Genomic DNA, 17,676 nt, shown 5'->3' on the forward strand with positions numbered 1-17,676 from the left:
AGATGAGAACAAAATTCCCACAAATCATGAAGAAAAAGACGACCAGTTAAAACATGGCAAAACATGAACATGTACGTCACAAAAGACATCCAGATGGCCAATGGGTAAATGCAAAAGGTGCTCCATTGCATTCGTCATTTAAGCCACAATGTGATACCTCCGTACCCCTATGAGAATAGCTAAAATTAGAAAGACTGACGATGAAGAGTTGCATGGATGTGGAGCACCTGGAATTCTTGCACTTCAGGTAGAAATGTAAAACCACATAGACACACAAGAAACGTGTCTGGCTGTATCTTTTAAAGCTAACATATGTATACCCTATGGCCCGGCAATTTTACTACTGTTCCCAAAGAGAATGCATTATTATACCCACCAAAGACTTGGACAAGAATGTTCAAAGTAGCTGTATTTATAGTAGCCCCAAATCCCCAATAACCTAAATGTCCATCAACAGAAATGGACACATAACTTGTGACATAGTCACACAATGGCAGATGACGTAGCATTGAAAAAGAACAAATTACAAATAAACAGAACAAAGTGGATGAATTACACAGACAATGTTGAACATAATAAGCCAAACACAAAAGAGTATATGTGCAGTACGATTCTATTGATGCGAAGTTCAATTATAGGACAAACTAATCTATAATGATAAAGTTAAGTATTAAGAATGACCAAGATTTTTATGTGAAACGATTCATACTAGAAGACAATGGAATAATATTTTCAAAGTACCAAAAACCAAACAAACAAATAAACGAAACCCTAGAATTCTATACCCAGCAACAATATCTTTCAAAAGTGAAGACAGAGTCTATGGCCATGCCCCCCTGAATGTGCCCGATCCCGTCTGATCTCAGAAGCTAAGCAGGATCAGGCCTGGTTAGTACTTGGATGGGAGACCACCTAGGAAGATCAGGTGCTGTAGGCGTTAAAAAAAAAAAGTGAAGGCAGAATATGTATTTTCAGACAAATAAAACCCGAGCAAATTTACAGCCAGTAGACCCACATCAAGAAAAATGTTAAAGGATGTTCTTGAGACAAAAGGAAAATAATAGTAAACAAAGATTTGATCTATGCAAAAGAAATAAGAGCACAAGAAATGTTTAAAATGCGGAAAATAAAATTTTTTCTCAATTTATTAAAAAACATGACTCTATAGCAAAAATAACAATGTACTGTGAGATTTATTTTGTAACATATTAAAGGAACATCATAGTACATGTACGAATGGGAGGTGGGAACGGAAAATTACTGTCGTAAGGTAAGGGTCTTACATCATGTGGGAAGTAGTGTGTGTTGTAAGCCTAGAAATCAACTGAAGGGGAATAACTAATAAGACAATTATAAGTGTAAAATGAAATAATAAAAAATAATCGATAAGGCAAATGAAGAGGGAAAAGATTACAAAGAACAGAAGGGACAAATAGCAAATAGCAAGATGGTAGATTCAAAACTAACCATATTGATACTCGTAATCCATGTAAATGGTCCGAACACTAATTCAATGGTGGAAACTGACAGCACAGATCTACGTACGTTGTCCACTTCAAATATAAAGACACAGATAGTGCAAAAGCAAAAAAAGTAATCAAAACCATTTAAAAATGAACAAGATTGAAGGGCTACCTGGATTTAAGACTTATTGTAAAACCATGGTAATCAAAACAGTGAAAAAACAAAAGTCAAAAAAGTGACCCCACGTTTATATGGTCAATAGATTTACCTCAAAGGTGCCAAACAGCTCAGGGGAGGCCAGAAATAGTCTCTTCAACAAATGGCGCTGTAACGACTTAATATTGAAATGGAAAAAAAGCTGTCCTTGACCCTTAATGTGTGCCATATACAAATTTAACTCGGAATGGAGCATAGGCCTAAATGTAAAAGCTAAGAGTATAAAGCTTCTGGAAGAAAACATAGGAGAAAATCTTTGAGACTTTGCTTAGGCACAGATTTTTTTGATAGGACACAAAAAAACACAAACCATTTTTTAAAAAAAGAATAAGATAGTCTTTATTTAAAAATATCTTCAAAAAATGTTTAAAAAATGACAAGACAGGCATCAACTGAACAAAAAAAGATTCCCAACACGTATATCTAACAGATAATGAGAAAATAAAAAAGAATTTTAAAGTGGGTAACAAATTTGAACGGCAGATACTTCATCAAAGAAGATTACGAATGACCAACAAGCACATAAACAGATACTCGACATAATTAGTCATTAAGGAAGTGCTCCCCCGTGGGATACCATGGTATATCTATTAAAAATATTAAACTGAAAAGTCCACTAACTCCAAGTGTTGGTGAAGTTGCAACACAATTGGAACTTTCACGCACCTTTAGGGGAAACGCAAAATGGCACAACCACTTTGGAAAATGAACAGGCGGCGTGTCATTATGTTCAAGACACATCCACCAGATGACCCAGCCACTCCGCTCTTGGGAATTTACCCAAGAGAAATGAAAACCTATTTCCAGACAGAAACTCGTATGCAAGCGATCATAGCCTCTTTATTCATAATAGCCCCAAAGTGGGAAAAAATTCAAGAATCCATCAACAGGTGAATGGTATATCCACCCAATGGAATAATTCTCAGCAATAAAAAGAGATGAATTACTGATACACGTGACAGTCTCCAAAGCATTATACCTAGAGAAGGAAGCGAGATTTCAATCTTCGAAATTCTAGGAAAAGGAAAACGATATTGACAGAAAACATAACGGTGGTGGCGTGGAGGCAGGGGTGAGGCGAGGAGAAAGAACTGTGGGCTGATGGACGTGTTTTATATTGTGACTGTGATATAGTTACGCAATCGTAAACAATTGCCAACACCCATCAAACTGCAATCTTACGATAAGTGAATTTAATTGCATATAAAGTACATCTCGATGCTGAACGTGTATGTCCCTGCTAACTGAGTTCAAAACACACAAAGCAAAGGCTGACAGAACTAAAGAGGGAAAAAAAAAGGTCAAATCCATAATTATGGCTAGAGATTGCAACACCCCTCTCTCAATAATTAGAACAAGAAAATCAGTAAGACGGGAACGGCACGACCAGCTAACTTGATGTTTACAGAACATTCCACTAAAAAACAGCAGCATGTCTGTTCTCTTCAAATGCACAGAGATTATTAGTTAAGAAGGATGGATAGTATGCTGAGTCATGAAATAAATCCCAATGCGTGCGAAAGGATTAGAATCATACAGAATGTTTCCTGATCACAGTGGAATTAAGCTAGAAACTGGAAAGACAATCACCGGAAATCCCCAAATACACCTTTGTAATTAATAAATATCTTAAGGGAGAGACTTTGAGACTGTGTATTATCTTGCTTCTTATCGTATTTTCCCCTGGGACATCAGCATTTGCTGCATTTACTGATTTCAGACTCGCTGGGACACTACACAGCTTCTGACTTTTCTGTCTCAACATCCCTTCACGCCAAGCCCCAAGGTCCCCTCCTCAGGAAACACCACCGTCCGCGGGTCAGGATGTCTCTCCTTCCAGATCCTTCCTCTGCTCTTATCACTTCGGCCTCTCCCTGTTCTGTCGGTGGGTTATGTACTTTCGTGTGAATGAGACCCCCCGTTCTGCTCCTTGCTTTCATTTGGTATGTCTTGGATGCTGTGGTTGGCAGAATAAAGGCCTCAGAGCTGTCCTTGTCCTGGTTGAGACATGTGGACGTGTCACCTCACATGGCAGAGGAACGAGTCAAGGCCCCTGAGAGGACATAACCTTGGGTTCCCGGGGTTCCAGTGTCCTCACGGGGTCCTCATGAGAGGGAGGCGGGAAGCTCAGAGTCACAGGTGGACGCGGCTGTGCTGCCGGCTATGACGAGGGGGCAGGGGCCTCGAGTCAGGGATGCGGCGCCTCCGGAAGCTGGAAAAGGCCGGTCAGTTCTCCCTGGAGCCTCGAGAAGGCCCATCCCTGCCCCTCCTGGGTGTAGCCCGTGAGGCCCGTGCTGGGCTCACGCCCTTTGGGCCTGTGGCGTGGATCGCGTGCTGTTGTAAACACTGCGTTTGCGGTCATGCATGCCGCCAGCCAGAGGACTGTCACGCAGAGCATTCTGTGGGAGATTACGAAGCTGGGTCTCGTTTTCTGCTTTAATTGCCACATCGTCACTTTTCTGTGTTCTCCCCTTATAACCACTGCAGCCACCATGACACGAGGCTGAGAGGCGTACTGGGGAGAGGGACGAGGACAATAAAAACAGAGAGGTGATGAGCACCAGGGCGGGATGTGGGCCTGCTCTGTGTGTGTGGTCAGAGGAGGCCAGCGGTGGGACCTGGGGGCCACAGGGAAAGGGACTTGGGGTCCTGTGAAGGAAAGGGCATTGGGCAGGGAGCGCCATGTCCCCGTCCCCAAATGCTGACAAGGCAGTGCTACGTCTCCTCCTCCTTCCTCCTTTATCCCGATCCACGAGATTTCGCACGTAGCGACGTGTACGACGGCTGGGTGGGGGCCTAGGAGAGTGACGGAAAGGTTTATTCCTAGCTCAGCAGTCTAGGGCAGCACAAACCTATGGAAATTTCCCCCGTGACTGGCACATCCCCCACCCGCGCTGCCCAACGTGGCAGTCACCAGTCGCGTGTGGCAACCGAGCTCTTGAAATGTGGCCAACGGGACCGAGAAAACGAATTTGAAATCTTACTTTAAAACTGAATATGATATCGACAAAGCAGACATTCACGAACGCTGACGAGGATGTGAAGTCGGAACCCTGGTGCTCGGGGCTGGGATGTGAACCGGGGCCACCACTGGGTGAGCAGGCACTTGAGCAGGTGCTCGTGGTCCCTATGCACAGTGGCAGGACTTAAACAGCCTCAGTGCCTACAGATGAACCTTGAGGACAGTGACATAAACCAGACATAGGACACGTCCTGTGAGATCCCACTCCCAGGAGGTCCCCAGAGGAATCAGATTCACAGAGACAGAGATGGTAGGTGACAGGGGCTGGGGGAGGAGAGGGGAGGGGAGGAAGTGTGTATTGGGGACAGGGGACAGTGTCGGTTTGGGACAAGAAAGTCCTGGAGGTGGACGGTGGGGACGGCCGCATGACATGGTAGATTTAATGTTATGTGTACTTTGCTTCAATCAAACATTGAAATTGGTGGCTAGTGAGGGCTGTGTTAGGGAGCACAGATTTAGAGGATGGTCCAGTGGGCAGGGCAGAGGTGCAGCGAGGGGTCTGTCATCAGAAAGACCCTGATTATACTCCCAGCTGTGTCAGGGGCTCAGGCAAGTCATTACTGAAGCCTCAGTTTCCTCATCTCCATTGGGATCGAAATTAAGCAGAAGTCTCGATTCAGGGGGCAGAACTAGGATTAACCTAGGATTTCTAAACTGTGTAATTCTGCGCCCCCAGGGTCACTGGGCCGTGTCTGGGGACGTCTGTGGCTGTCATGACTGGGGTGCTCCCGGCATCGAGTGGGTAGGGGCCAAGGATGCTGCTTGACCCCACAGAGCCCAGGACGGCCCCACAGAGGGAGACCTTCCAAATCCTGATTGTGCTGATGGTTTCACAGGGTGTACACATGTCAAAACTCGTCAAATTTTATAATTTAAATGCATGTATTTTATTGTATGTCAATTATGACTCAAGGAAGCTATTTTAAAAAGTAAAGCCCCCCCTGATACTGTTTCCTTCGCTGCTGGATTTTTCTCCTCAAAATGTTTCACCTTCTAGGACACATTTTTAACCTTGTGGTTTATCAGTCTCCACCACCACCTCCACCCTGAACACAAATTCTACAATCTAGGGAACTTGCCATTTTGTTTGCTGTAGGCGCTTAACAAATGTTTGTTAAGTTAATGAAGACCAATGATTTTGACAAGAGTCGGATTTTACAGAACCGGAAGCTGGTAGAATACATGCAAAGCCCAGGATATCCAGCAGAGGGCAGTGCTAGTCAGGCTTGGAGAGGGCAGAGCTGTGAAATGACCTTTGAGTCCTGAGCATGGGGACATGGCCAGAGGTTCCTACACCTGTGATCAGTTCCACCTCCACCCTGAATCACTTCCCTTATCCATGAATGACACATCTACCCACCCATCCCCCATCCACCCATCCCTCTACCTGTCTGTCCATCCATCCACTCGTTTGTTCAATAACATCATACTGAGTGTCTACTCCCTGCCACCTTTGGCAATGAGCAGCGATGGAGGACAAAATTGTAGCCAAGAGAAGGTTCGGGGGGCCTGGTCTGGTCTCTGACAGGTAAGCGTCAGGACAAAGTGAAGGGCTGGGACAAACAGCATGGCGGAGGAACAGAGAGGAGGCTGTAGTGGCTGGAGCAAAGTGAGCAAGGAGGGGAGTGAACAGACGTGATCTTGGTGAGTCTGACAGGGCCCCGATCAGGCAGCACCTTGTAGGAACATTCACTGAGCGCTTAGGGTATACCCCACATGTTCTATTTTGATGCTCGAGACAATGGATGAGTCACCTCTTTCCGCTCTTGATAGAAGAGGTTCAGAGAAGTGAGGTCAGTGAACCAAAACCCCACAGCTGGGGTTCCCAGATTCAAACCCTGGTCTCAGGTTTGTCTCCTGCTCCCAGCTACCTTTGGATTCAGCTCAGACACCACGAACAGGTTCTCTCATCTGCACTTGGCTTCACTGTTTCAAAGCTCTCTGTCCACTGAGGGGGACTCCTGGTTGTTAGTCAGTGAATGCCGTGATAACACTTTGTGACAGACTGAACCAAAGCCCAGGGGCTTAGATTGTCGTCACCCATCCCATCTGCAGGTCCGCTGGGCGTCCGCAGATATAACCTCGGCCCAGCAGTCTTGGTTCCAAGCCTGGGCTGGCCCATCGTGATCCATGCAGAGTGCACTGCCATGTTTAACGAGTGGCCCTTGGGAAGGGGGACATTCATCTGTCACCTGTGCCCACTTCCATGGTGTCCCAAGGCCCACTATGGCTTATTTTAAGCCAGCATTGTGATTTCGCGGAATGCAGAGTTGGGAAGAGATGCGCAGTAGCAGGCTGTCACTAACTCTCTGTTCGGGTGGCTGTGACAAAAACACCACAGACCGGAGGCTAAAAACACAGGCATGGATTTCTCACAGTTCTGGAGGCTGGTGGTCCAAGTTCAAGTCTCCAGCAGCCTCCGTGTCTGGTGAGACCCTTCCTGATTCATAGATGCCTGTCTACTCTCTGTGGTGGTGGTGGTGGGGGAAGCTCTCTGGGGTCCCTGTCACAAGGGCGCTCATCCCATTCACAGGGGCTGCCCCCTCACCACCTCATCACCTCCCGAAGGCCCTGCCTCCTAACACCATCACATTGTGGGGGAGGTTTCAGGATGTGAATTTGTGGGGGACATGTTCAGTCCACGGCACACGCTCTTTCCACCATAATGACACAATAGGTCTAAGTGACAGCAAGACAAAGACACAATAGTAAAACAAACGGGAATGGTGAGTTTTGAGTATTGATTACCTTTGCTTTAATTACGATGTATTTAGTTGCATGTTTATGTAATTTAATTTTTAGTACTGGCTGTGTTTAAAAATCAGGTCACAAAATTCCTGAGTATTTAACGATGAGCCAGCATGGGCCAGCTTCAGCACTCCGCTGGTCCTGCGAGGCTGTGCTCATGTACATAGGGCCAGCCCAGTACCAGGTGCAGCTTTTGAGCATCTGCCATCATTTCATTTGCCAGAGTAAATCGGGGCCACACACACACACGCGCGCGCACGCACGCACGCGCGCACATCTGTGGGGCAGAATGGACTCTTCCTCAGGTCGGAAGAATTCAACCTCACCTGACAAGGTGTGCTGACATAGGCAGACGTGAAGGACACGAAAGGATAAAATGAGAAACGCCAAGTGCCATTGTGCCTCCCCACCCATTTTTAATAATGACCGTTGAGATACGTCTAAGAAAAAACTCGCTTCTCTTCCTGTGTGTGTGTCTCCTTCTCTCTCACAGTTGTCACACTCATACCACTTCTGACACCAGATGTCACCTCGGGGATCTTGATGGAAGCTTCACCACAGGTTGGTGCGATCGATGATTAACTCAGTCTCCAGCTCCTCCTCCCTCTCTGGAGGGTGGGGGTGGGGCTGAAAGGTCCAGCTTCTAACCAGGGCTTGTTCTGGACCAGCCCCTACCCAGGACCCCACCCAGAGTCACCTCAATAAACAAAAGACACATCTGTCACCCAGGAAATCCCCAGGGATTTAGGAGCCCGGTGTCAGGACCCAGGGGGAGACACCGAATATCAGAACAGATGCTGCTAGTGCTCTTGTCGTGGAGGAAATTACAGGGGTTTTGGAGCCAGTGTCAGGAGTCAGGGGGCAGACAGCAACATAGATCTAGTTTCTGTTCTATTATTTCACGAGGTATAATTTACATACCATAAAATTCACCCTTTTCAAAGTCCAACTCCACGGTTCTTAGTATAGTCACACTTATGCAACCATCACTACCATCTAATTTGAGAAGTTTCACCATCTGAAACCAAAAACTAAACCATAAAAAACCCCGTCCCCTCCCCAGCCCCTCACATCCACCGATTCACTTCCTGTCTGTGGATGCGCCTGTTCTGGACGTGTAACATCAGTGGAATCTCACACCGTGTGGCCTTGTAAAATGTTCAGGGTCTGTCCACGTCGTGGCGAGTGTCAGCGCCTCCCCGCTTTTCGTGGCCAAGTGACACCGCCCCGTGTGGACGGACCATTCATTGTGTGTGTCCATTCATCTCTCGATGATGGGTATTCGGGATGTTTCCACTTGTTGGCAATTATGAAGAATGCTGCTGTGAACATTCACGTACAAGTGTTTGTCTGGACATCTATTTTCATTTTTCCAAACATCCGGTAACTCTATGTCTCACCTTTTGAAGAACTTCCAGACTATTTTCAGCGCAGCTGCACCGTTTCACATTCCCATCAGCAACGTATAATTCCAATTTCTGCACGTCCTCTCTGACACTCGACGTTACGTGTTTTTGATCCTAGCCATCACGGTGGGTACGAAGCGCCATCTCGCTGTGGTTGCCATTTGCGCTTCCCTGATGGCTAGTTCTGCTGAGCGTCTTTTCAGGAGCTCGTTGCCCATCTGGGCATCTCCTTTGGAGAAACGTCTATTCAGACTTGTATCCTCTTTTTAAATTGGGATCATTATTACGAGTTTTTCACATATTCTAGACAGATGTCCTCTACCAGATTATCTGACGTGCAAATGTTTTCTCCGATTCTGTGGGTTGTCTTTTCATTTTCTCCATGATGGTCTTTGAAGCACAAAAAGCTTTTGCTCTGATGATGTGTAATTTCTCTGTATTGTGTATGTTCTCGTGCATGTTCTTGTGTATGTTCTCACCACGTGACAGGCCTGAGAACAGCAATTTGGTGGACTAGTGCTGTCGTTTCTCTTGGCTACGTATCCGGAACTGGAATTCCTGGGTCCTGGGGCAAGTGTATGCTGGTTTTAATAGTTGACGCCAAACAGTTTTCCGAAGTTTTGTAAGAATTTATAGTCCCAGCAACGGTGGGTGGGTGTTCCAACGTTATCTGTTCTCCCCACTTGGTTTTGTCGACAATGTTTGTTCAATGAATGCACGTGCATAAGGTGACTGCTAAGGTGCCCCTGTGGCAGAGCACGAGCCATCTGGCTCAGAATCAGAGAAACGCCTTCTGCTTCTGCTGCTGAAAGGCAGGGTCCCAGGGCTACGCTTGGTGCCAGGGTGAGCAACTGGGCACCGCCAGCCCCAGAGACACCAGGCAGCCTGCCTCAGGCCCCTGGTGGCTGGGGAGGAGGGCCCAGCAACGGACACGTCATCTTGCATCACCTGTGGTCCTGGTAACCACAGGCACCAGGTCTGCAGGGAGGGCGTGGAAAGGCTGGCAACTCCTGTCAAGACGGAGGCGTAAGCTGAGCCACCAAGGGAGGTGACTAAGGAGCCGGGAGGCCCCTGCTAGTCCCCACTGCACTAGGAACTCGACTCGAAAGAACGACCCTGGGCCTCGCTTTCCCCAACCATAATGTGGGACTCTGACGGTCCCTGCGGGCCCAGTCTCATGGGAAGAAGGGTGGGCAAAGGCCTTAACGGTGGTGCCATCGACGACGGCAGCGGGCGTACTTACCGGGCATTTACTACGAGCCTTGTCTGTGGTGCCTCATAAAAATCAGAGGTTGAGAGCTCCTCCAAATCACAATCACCAAGGCGGCAGAACGGGATTGGACCCCACTTGTATTTCTACCTGGGAGTCCCACCTTCCACATCCCCCCCAGAGCGGGGCTCGGATTGGGCCACTAAGTAACCGGCCAATACCTGTACTGGCCAGGGCTCTGGGCCACCTGACAGGCTGCTCCCTCAAACTACGGCTGGCCACTTTGGTGAGGGAGCCGATCCTTATCCAGGAACCAGGGTCACGTGACAGAGTCACCTAACAATAGGGCCACGGGGCGCGGGCGGTGCCTGGGGCTCTTTCCCCAAAAGACTGCCATGGGTTTGGCGGGTGTTTGGATTTCTTGGTGGAAATGCTACCTAAAATACAAGACTGCCCAGTTAAATCCGAATTTCAGATAAATGGTGAATTTTGTTTAGCACAGGTACCGCCCCTCAATATTTGGGACCTACTTAAACTAAAAGAAATTGTTTACCTGAAATTCAAACTCTAACTGGGAATCTGGCGTATTCATTTGCTAAATCTGGCGGCCCCAGTCTGAGGACCCGCCACTGCAGACAGGTCACAGGGAGGAAAAGCGCAAAGGGCAGGAGAACTAACGAGATTTGTCCCTGCACGGGGACTAAATCCATGGGGACTAAATCGTGCACATTTGGGTATGGCCCTACCTGCTCCCGTCCTCCCCCAAGACCCTGCCCTCTTCCCACCCGTGAAGAGGACAGTCAAAACGCGCCTCATTCTCTCTCCTGATTCTCACGACATCCACCAGGAGTTCGTCAGACAAAATGAACCTGTTTTCCCAACGCAAAAATACTGGCTTGTTCAATATTGCATGGGAAAACTGAGTCCAGAGACCTGGGATCCGCAGCAGCTACTTCCGGCTTCTCCCTCTGGGTTTGAGAAACAGCCCCCTCCCCACCGTCCCCCCCCACTGGTAATGCTCACCTAACGGACCCGAAGGGACACGACTGCGGTCTCAGGAAGTTGGGTTTATGAACTCGCTGTAGCAAGGGAGACCAAGCGATGGAGGAAATTGAGGCGTCTCACCAAAAAGTAAAATGAGACAGAAATTATAGGACTGGGAGGTAGAGTTTAGGTAATAATTACACGAAACATAGTTTGATGGGTTCAAAGGTAGGCAGAGCCGTGAGTGGACAGGCTGGCATCAAGCTGGGGCAGAGACGCCGGCGCAGGCTTCTGCGTCCCCAGGAACCGCCAAGTGGAGCGCTGTTCTGGACGCTCTTTATTTGAAGTTCCGCACCTGGGCTGGGAATTCAGGCTGCTTCTCTGGGTCAGTGACCTACAGGCTCCAGACCCTCCAGGTGAGAGAGCAAGATGGTGCCTTCTCACCATGTGACAGGCCTGAGAACAGCAAAGATTCCGGGTCTATGATTTTAGAGACCAACGTGTCCTTAATACGCCAGCATCTTTAACGTTACCCAACAGCAGCCATTTGTGCAGATGCGCATCACATGTCCCTGTCCCATGATGTGGAACGCTTACCAGTCCACAACACCCAGCGTCTGGGCTTGGTTTCTAACCATTCTCTGACAAAAGGCACCAGAGCTCCGTGGAGAAATGGCCGATTCTAGTCCCGGGCAGGAGGTGTGCCTGGAGCCTGGGGAGGCCTGTAGCACCCGGCGGTAAGTGCTGAGAGATCCACAATGATGAGAATGTATCACAGGGACAGAGAAAGCAACTAAGAGAGCTCTCATGCCCAAGGCTGGAACGACATCTGCGACAAGATGAAGCAGTATCGGATTATAACCCAAAAGATAACCAAAATGTCCGTGACGCTGTATTGCTACAAACAAATGATTAATAAATGGGAGAACAGACAGATCTCCCAGGCAGAAACGGTCACAATAATTTACATGAGTCCTCGGCCGTCAAGAAGGAGCATGACTTCTACCCACTAGGTGTGGGCCGGGCAGTGACTTCCTTCTGAAGAGAACAGGATGGAAGGAGGAGTAGTTTACAGTGGAGATGCCCACAGCCCACCCACTAAAAGACCCCAGAAACGTGAGTGCCCCCTGGGCCCAGTCCAAATTGCTGACTTACAGAACAAGGAGCCAGTTGAATGACGGTTGTTTCAACCGCAGGGTCAGAGGGGCAGGGATATGTTCGCCGATGAGCCTACCTCGCGAACACACATGGCAAGGGGTGTGGACAAGCACAGTCCTATGGCAAGGACTGGCATGGCCGGGGCTGGCGACGGCGCCCACTTCCAGCACCCAGCGCCATACCGCATCCTTGGGGGTCAGGAAGGGCCTACTTAGGTGCAAGTGTGTCTTCTGTACACACACATGCACACGTACACCTACATCCAACTGAGAGCTGCTTCCACATCCCTGGCTATACCCCGCTTTTCCTTCGTTACAGTGTCCATCTTTCCCCACGGGGATACCTTCCCAGAGTTACGTCTGCCGGATGACCTTAAACTCGGCATAGATTTGTAACCCTCCCTCCCTGCTGAGGCATCCGTGCCTCCAGTCCTGCCAAGAATGAGCTCGCCAACCCCAGGACAAAGCAAAGGAGGCAACGGGAGTACAGCAAGAGGACTTGTAGCGTTCTAGAATTCTGCAGTCGAAGCCCGCCCTTGTCTGCAGAGCTAGTCAGTGGGACTCTACGTGCTACCGCCGTTTCTTTAAATAGTGGCAAAATATGTATAAGTTTTCCATTTTCACCATTACGATTCAGCGGCATTAAGCACATGTCGTGCAGCCATCTCCCCCAAACCCCCTACACATCACCAGGATTTTCTCATCATCCCAAACTGACAGTCCCCATTGAACACTAACTCCCCACCCCCACCATTCTGCGTGCTGTCTCTGTGGGTCTGACTCCTCTAGGGACCTCGTGTGAGTAGTTTCATACAGTACCTGGTTTATTTCTTACTTCACTGAGCATCATGTCATACAGCAAGATCCATCCACACTGTAGCAGGTGTCAGAACGTCCTTTTTGAGGCTGAAGAGTATCACATTGTCTCGAGGGACCACTTGTGTCAATCTATTCGTCTGTTGATGGAATCTGCGGGTTTCTGCCTTTTGAGCATTGCGAGTGATGCTTCTGTAAACACTTGTGTACAAGTATGTGAGTCCGTTTTCAGTTCTTTTGGATAGACACCTAGAAGTGGAATCAGCAGGTCACAGGATAACTCTTTACCCTTTCGAGGAACCACCAGACTGTTCTCCAGAGTAGCTGAGGGATGACATACATACAAAAGGACGCAAGTGCACTAATTTCAAGTGACTAGCTTAATAAATTGTATCTGTCTCGCTGCAAGTTGCTGCCACTCAGACCACAATTCAGAACGTACCCAGCCCCTCCCAGGAGTCCCATAAGCCCCTTCCCAGTCGGCACCCCCTGGAGATGACCTCTGATTTTAAGGCCATTTATTAGTTTTTCCTGGTGTTGGACGTCGTGTTCGTGGAGTTATAAAGGAAGTCTTCTTGGTCGTTTGACTGCCTTTACCCAACCACTCTGAGAGAGTCATGCAAGCTGGTGCGTGTGGCAGCAGGCTCCTCCTTTTCCAGGCTGTGTAGTGTTTCTTTGTGTGACTTGGTATGACTGTACCACAGTTTATTCACCCATTCTCCTCTGGAAGGGCATGAAAATCGTTTCCAGTTGCCGACTACTGTGAATAAAGCCGCTGTGAACATTCTAGTGCCATGTCTTTCGGTGGGGACGTGGACACTTATTTCCTTGGGCGTACCCTCACGAGGGAACTGCTCCGATTTGCATTTCCACTGGCAACACACGAGGGTTCCAGTGGCTCCTCAGGCTGACCGACACTCGACGTGGTCGGCCTCTTTAATTTTGGCTCTTTAGGGGAGGGGACTGTCCACCACGCTTTAAAAGATAACATCGTTAGTTCCCAGTCCTTCGATGGCATGGGCCCCGATGGGATCTGATGAGAATGGCATTTTATTTGTCTGGGTCTTCCTCCCCAAACCCAGTAATCCCAGATGAAGCATTAAGAAAAATACCAGAAAAATGAAGACCACGTAAACAGATCGAGAGACAAAATAGCTGACCCAGGAAAGTTTGAGAAACTGTCACAGCTCAGAAGAGAACCGGACATAAAAAGGATGTTTGGAATAAACTAATAATATTCAAATGAGGTCCGGACTTCAGTTAATAATCACCACTCGAGATTGGTTCCTTAGTTGCAACAAATGTATCACAGTAAAACGACAGTTACAAATCAGTGGAACTGGGCACGGGGTCTACAGGTAAAGAACAAGCTGTTCGAGCTTTGCTACTTTTTGGTAAAGCTAAATAAACAAAGGTAATAGCGTATTTCTGTGACTTGAACTTGCTGGGGCTTCTTTTCATCTTACGAGCAGATAACAAACGACTGCTGCCTGCCCCATGCCTGGGTTGTGAGCAGGAGCTTTGGAGGCCAAGGCGTTGCGGGGAGGGGGACACCTGTGGGGTATCTGGAACCACAGGAAGGATGAGCCAGGTCGGTTAGGGACCGACTCCGAAGCGCCCAGGGTCCTGACCTTTTCTCTTGGACATGAGCACTCCTAGAGCCCGACAGCCAGCACTTGCATCTCGTGCCTGAGGACACGCCTGGAACCGTGCAGGCCGGAAGTGGCTGGGAACTCATACGTACACCCAGCCTTCCACCAACAACCGATAGGAGTTGGTGTAGAAGTGCCCCAGCTCTGTCGCCCCTTGGCGGGCTCATTTCAAGGTACTCTGATGGTAAAGCCCCAGTGGCACCCAGTGGCAGCTGGCGTGAGAATCAGCCTTTCCGCGGCCTTCTCCTACCTGTCTCGCCGCCGCCACGCGGTGCTGTAGTCTGCATCGCTCAGATCATCAACCTGTACGCAAGTCCTCGTTCTTGGCATCGCTGGGGAACTCAATCCACAATAGAGGCCGTGACAGTGACAAGATAAAATCTCTGGGAAGAGGTACGAGAAGTAGAGGCCACCACAACTGGGCCCCAGCCCCCGAGTCCCAGCTCGGCACCGCATCTGTCATTTCCAACCCAAACCTTGTCTCAGCCCCGCCCCGCTGCCCCAGTCCAGGTCATCTCAGGCTGCAGAGTGACCGGGAGAGTCCCCGCCCTCACAGGACTCTGCAGGAACCAACAGATCAGAAGAACATTAGTGTAGGGTCCCCCCTCGGCACTGGGGACAGTGAGGCCAGACCTTCTCTGTGAGGGGGCCGTCCTGGGCACTGTGGGGGCTGAGCAGCCTCCCCAACCTCACCGACTCATGCCAGAAGCACCCATAGTCATGACAACCACAGATGTCTCCAGACATGGCCTGGCATCCCCTGGGGAGCGGGGTCACCTGGGAAGCCACCAGCAGGGCCCTGGGCAGTCAGCCCCTTTTGCGACCGTGCCCCTCCTCCCACCCCTCTCCTGCTGCAGAAGTCCCTGTGACATCTCCCCGAACAATAACTGCATCCTATTGGTTACTTGTCTGCTCCAGCCCTAGCACAGGAGGGCCTGTCAGGCAGGGATCCTACCCCGCTCTCTCTGCTCTTATGTCCCTAGGACCCGGAGGAATGTCCGCCGTGTAGTAAGTGCTTAATAAATGCTCGGTGAAGAAAGGAGCTAAACAAAGGGGTGAGTGGATGAATGAGTGAAGGGCGACAGTGAAGGAAGAAAGGAGGGGGCGGATCTCCTTTCAAGCTGCATGGGGGATGAGAGAGCAAGCACAGGCTCAACGCTATACGATGTGACTGGCCACCCTGGTTTGCCTGGACTGCCAATCCTAAGACTGGGCCACTCCCGGGCACACCGGGACGGTCACCCTCCCTAACCATACTAACGATTCTACCAGCAAGAGTGATGGCAAATAAAACTTCTCCTGCCCAGGCACTGTTCCAGCACTTTCTGTGTTAACCCGCGATCCTCACACAGCAGCAGCTGTTTTTCAGAGATTGGTCATTCACCCGAAGATCCCAGACAGGGAAGGGTAGCCACCCTTCCCCCTCAAATGGAAGTGGGGGTGGGTGTGGGGAGGGGTCAAGCAGGAGTAGCTGCTGTGAGCCACTCTGGCTGGCTGCCTGAGTCAGGGTCTGAGGGAACCTGGGGGTCTCTCTGCAGAAAGTAACGGGGGACCGGGGGAGATAGACGGGGAGGGAGGGAGATGGAGGTGGAAGGAAGGAGAAAGAGACATGGATGGGCAGAGAGATGTTGGTGGGAGGGAGGGCGGGAGGAAGTGTCCTGCGCCTCTGGCTCCAGCTGCTGCCATGTCCTGTGGGGTGAAAGTTTAGAATAGCTCCGGAGAGACCACGGGACTGCTCATCTCCCTGGTTGAAGGCGGCTTCGGGTTTCCCCGGCTGGGAAGGGGGTGACGAGCAGGGACAGAGCAGGGAGCCCTCTCTAGGACCGCCCAGACCATCCTTGCACTCCCGCGTGCCAACGTCCCCATGTGGGCCCACCCCCACCCCACAATAACTGCTGTCCTGAAGTCAGTCGGCCTTGGCTGGGATTTCGAAAAGTGGAAGGGGCCGCATCTGGTCCCTGGCCCTCAGCACTGCCTGTGAGAGTCACACGGGAGCATGCGAGCGGCTGTCAGAACTCCCCGGGGCCCAGGAGCAGGCCGAACCTCTGTGACCCTCAGGCACGTCCCTGGGGAACAGCAGCATCACCCACCCTCCTGGGAAGCTGTGACACTTAAAGGGAGATACTGAAAGGATAAGCGGCTGGCTCCCTTTCTGGCACAGAGCCCGTGCTCAACTGTCATAGTCAGGTGACCGTGTCAGTGAGGCCCGCGAGAGTCCACGGGATGCGCAAGTGTGTACACACGCATGTACATACACACATGCCTCTTTATAAGTACGTGGACGTGCATAAACGTGGACTATGCAGCAGGTACACATAACACGTGCACAGCACACACACACACTTCCCTATAAACTGCATGCGCGCACCCTCGTACAGGTATACAGGTGTGTGTTCAGCACACGCACACGTACGTACACGTACTACTGAGTGAACACACAGGGAGTTCCAGGCGAAGGACGGGCTCACGTGACCCTGCAGGACGCAGCTGGAGGTCGGGGAAGACCTCGCGTGACGGCGGGAGTCCCTGTCCAGGAAACCTCCTTTTTCTTCTCCTGAGACTTCGTCTCCCTGGCCGAGGCCGACCCGCACGGCGGCGGCGGTCACAACCCCCTTCAACGCAGCCGGCTGGCTTCCTGCTAATCTCATCTGAAAAACGCCTCCGGGCCACAACTGGGATCGAAGCACCATGACCGCTGTCATTACCTTCCCCGTTCAAACGGCAGCTCTGGGCGGGCAGGTCTCCTCCTGTGCCAGCATGAGGGCCCAGCGCTGGGCCTCAACGAGCAGCATCCCTGTAGAGCGAGTCCCGTTCCTCGAGCTGGAGCGGAGGCCTGGCCTGCGGCAGCCACATTTAACGGGGGATTAGAACTTTATTATGGGGCAGGGGGGCGGTGCCCTTCTCTCAAGGCCGAGGCTCGAACCCGCCACCGCAGGCCGCGCGGGGTCTCCCCGGGTCCCCGCTTTAGCCGGCGGGACTGGCGAGGGCAGCCGAGGACGCG

General features: G+C 50.2%; 1 long non-coding RNA gene and 1 pseudogene across 7 annotated transcripts; one reads left to right on the forward strand and one right to left on the reverse strand.

Annotated features, from left to right (window-relative positions):
* Positions 1–818: 818 nt before the first annotated feature.
* LOC112476004 lies at positions 819–937 on the forward strand (annotated as a pseudogene).
* A 7,676-nt stretch (positions 938–8,613) lies between these two features.
* LOC107195339 lies at positions 8,614–17,670 on the reverse strand. 7 transcript variants are annotated; one of them, XR_001516462.2, is made up of 3 exons: positions 14,926–17,086; positions 11,090–13,272; positions 8,614–9,866 (listed from the first exon to the last, which is right to left on the reverse strand). It is a non-coding gene; the product is annotated as an uncharacterized LOC107195339 (long non-coding RNA). The 7 variants fall into 7 exon arrangements; XR_003044613.1 differs by lacking the exon at positions 8,614–9,866 and adding an exon at positions 17,381–17,670 and having other exon boundaries at positions 11,121–13,272; positions 14,926–15,058; XR_003044609.1 differs by lacking the exon at positions 8,614–9,866 and adding an exon at positions 17,093–17,670 and having other exon boundaries at positions 11,121–13,272; positions 14,926–15,058.
* Between the last annotated feature and the right edge of the window lie 6 nt (positions 17,671–17,676).

The sequence above is a fragment of the Pteropus alecto genome, unplaced genomic scaffold (assembly GCF_000325575.1).
Source record: "Pteropus alecto unplaced genomic scaffold, ASM32557v1 scaffold30, whole genome shotgun sequence".
Taxonomy (NCBI): domain Eukaryota; kingdom Metazoa; phylum Chordata; class Mammalia; order Chiroptera; family Pteropodidae; genus Pteropus; species Pteropus alecto.